Source organism: Procambarus clarkii, chromosome 32 (genome assembly GCF_040958095.1).
Source record: "Procambarus clarkii isolate CNS0578487 chromosome 32, FALCON_Pclarkii_2.0, whole genome shotgun sequence".
Lineage (NCBI taxonomy): Eukaryota > Metazoa > Arthropoda > Malacostraca > Decapoda > Cambaridae > Procambarus > Procambarus clarkii.
Window position 1 is genome coordinate 25,509,121 of NC_091181.1, and position 3,788 is coordinate 25,512,908.

Here is a 3,788-nt window from a genome sequence, read left to right on the forward strand (position 1 = left end):
AGAGAGATGGAGGAGAGTGATGGAGATGGGAGGGCGGGGGAGGCAGGACACGGGTCTCTGCTGATGGACACCACTCCATCCCCTGGTCTCACCCTTCACACTCCCGCTAGGGTGGCTGGGGCTAGGCAGTGTGCTGGAAGGGTGATGGTGAGGGATAGGGTGAGCGTTGGGGTAATTGTTAGAGGGAGGGATAGAGTGATGGTTAGAGTGGTGGATGGATGATGGTTATGGCTAGGGTGAGGGCTAGAGTGGTGTCTAGGGTGATGGCTAGAGTGGTGTCTAGGGTGAGGGCTAGAATGATGGTTAGGGGATGAGGGGTCGAGATGATGATTAGGGGTAAAGGCTAGGATGATAGGCTAGGGTGATACCTAAGATGAGCACTAGGGTGACTGCCAGTGTGACAGCCATCTTGAGGTTATCTTGAGTTGATTTCGGGGCTTTTTAGTGTCCCCGCGGCCCGGTCCTCGACCAGGCCTCCACCCCCCAGGAAGCAGCCCGTGACAGCTGACTAACACCCTGGTACCTATTTACTGCTAGGTAACAGGGGCATTCAGGGTGAAAGAAACTTTGCCCATTTGTTTCTGCCTCGTGCGGGAATCGAACCCGCGACACAGAATTACGAGTCCTGCGCGCTATCCACCAGGCTACGAGGCCCCTACATCATGCTACATCATGACACACACTCCACAAACAGCAAGCCTTAGGTTGTTAAGATACCTTAACAACCCCCCCCCCCATATAAATAATCAACAAGCACAGGGACAATAGAAGACGAGACATGACCTAAGCACTACACACTAAACACCCCTCCAGCCAACTACCAACACCCAGCTGACACACGGGTGCTGTCTTCACACACGCCACCACACCTCCACAACACCTTCCCCCCCCCAGCCGTCGCTGGCATACTGTAGTGTGTTAAGGTGTAGTGGTGTAGAGTGAGGGCTTCACCTCATTCTCAGTCATATATATTCGGCTGCTCCAGCAAAATTGGGACACAGCATTGTGAGAGGTAAGTTACGGGCTCACCATAGCCCGTGCTACTTGCCCCGCTCCTGTGCTCGGTAAGCTACGGGATCACCATAGCCCGGGCTACTTGCACCGCTCCTGTGCCAGGTAAGTTACGGGCTCACCATAGCCCGGGCTACTTGCACCGCTCCTGTGCCAGGTAAGTTACGGGCTCACCATAGCCCGTGCTACTTGCCCCGCTCCTGTGCCAGGTATGTCCACTACGGGCTCACCATAGCCCGTGCTACTTGCACCGCTCCTGTGCCAGGTAAGTTACGGGCTCACCATAGCCCGTGCTACTTGGAACGTGTTCTGAGTAGCTGAATCTATAACAGCAGCCAAATTGGATAACACTGAAAAGATTTACTGAACAAAAAACTGTACCACTTACGGGCTATTCATGCCCGTGCCACCTCTTGGGTGGCTTAATCTTTATCAATCATCATCAATCATCAATCCAAATTGTACGTACTTGAGCTCTTCCTCTGACAAGGGTCAATGAAACACATCTGTGAGCGTCAGGCCACAATAAAACCTTAACATGGAATTTTGAAGAGTTAATTTGTTAACTTCTCAAGTGTAGAAAACCGTAATAAAAATATAAAATATTCGAGTGAGAATGATGGATCTCCTTTGTCATATTAAATAATACATATTGTATAAAATAATAGAAAACAAAAGTACCGGGGTGGCGGGAGGAGAAAATAAGCACGTGTTCAGAGAGAGAGAATCTGCAAGATCTTCACTGAAATGCCCTTTATTCTCTTCTGCGAGGTTATGGGTCCCTACAATTACACCCTTTTTATATATATATATATATATATATATATATATATATATATATATATATATATATATATATATATATATATATATATATATATATATATAATGTCGTACCTAGTAGCCAGAATGCACTTCTCGGCCTACTATGCAAGGCCCGATTTGGTTAATAGGCCAAGTTTTCCTGAATTAATATATTTTCTCTATTTTTTCCCTATGAAATGATAAATCTACCCATTTCATTATGTATGAGGTAAAAAAATTTATATTGGAGTTAAAATTAACGTAGATATATGACCGAACCTAACCAACCCTACCTAACCTAACCTAACCTATCTTTATAGGTTAGGTTAAGTTAGCCGAAAAAGTTAGGTTATGTTAGGTTAGGCAGGTTAGGTAGTCGAAAAACAATTATTTCATGAAAACTTGGCTTATTAGGCAAAATGGGCCTTGTATAGTAGGCTGAGAAGTGCGTTCTGGCTACTAGGTACGACATATATATATATATATATATATATATATATATATATATATATATATATATATATATATATATATATATATATATATATATATATATATATATATATATATATATATATATATATATATTTTTTAATTAAATGAGGACAAAAGGGAAGGGAGTACCACCTCTGGCTGGAAGAAGGGGGACCCATAGCCTCGGAGGAAACCACACATAACGCATTGGAGGGAATGTGGGTCCCCTCCAATACAGTTTCTGTGTGCTTTTCTCCTACCACCCTCTTCCCTTTTTTTTTTCCTTTATTGTGTATTTAAAGGTTACAAAACATACAAGACAAATGCCTAAAGGTTATGGATCTCTTGAAGCTCCTCCGCTTCTGGACAGGAACCGAGGACGCAGCAAGCATTTCCCCTCTGGATCGCCACACTGAGACGCTGAAACAAAAAACTGGAAGCCCTTGGGTCTCTGGTGACGTCAATGAGCTTGGAACCCAGTTCCTTGAGAAATCCCAAGGCACTCTTGCCCCATGGGCCATGCGTCTCAGACGCTATGGGAACAAAGAGGTATTGACCTTCCAGTCGCCTGTACTTGAGTGATTTTGCAGTTTCCCTGTGGTTGGCCGCCCCACCTGCTTGATCAGCTCCGAAGTGTACATAGGTGTCAGCCAGGGTGGATACACATGTGTAGTCCCACACCAACTGTCTACCCTCCTTCCATGAGTATATGGTGATGCCATCAGGGCGAAGTGCGGGGAAATCCGGGTTTTGGACCCCTAGGTCCATATATAATATATATATATATATATAATATGCGAAGCCTGAATGGTCCCCAGGACTATATGTGACTGAAAACTCACACCCCAGAAGTGACTCGAACCCATACTCCCAGGAGCAACGCAACTGGTGTCTACAGGATGCCTTAATCCGCTTGACCATCACGACCGGACATAAGGAAGTGATAGCCGAAGCTATTTGAACAACTTCCCCGCCGGCACTCGGATGGTAATCTTGGGCATAGCATTTTATCAAATCACCTCATTCTTTGGGGCATTCTTTGGTTCAAATAGCTTCGGCTATCACTTCCTTATGTCCGGTCGTGACGGTCAAGCGGATTAAGGCATCCTGTAGACACCAGTTGCGTTGCTCCTGGGAGTATGGGTTCGAGTCAATTCTTGGGTGTGAGTTTTCAGTTATATATAGTCCTGGGGACCATTCAGGCTTGTTCGCATATTTTATATATATATAAAAATATATAATATATATATATATATATAATATATATACATATATAATATATATACATATATAATATATACATATATAATATATATACATATATAATATATACATATATAATATATATACATATATAATATATATACATATATAATATATACATATATAATATATTCATATATAATATATACACACGTAGACAGGTGAACCGTGCCATATTGAGACAGGTCGGTGACCGCTTGATTGAACATCGTCCTCGAGGGTCAAGCAAATACTTG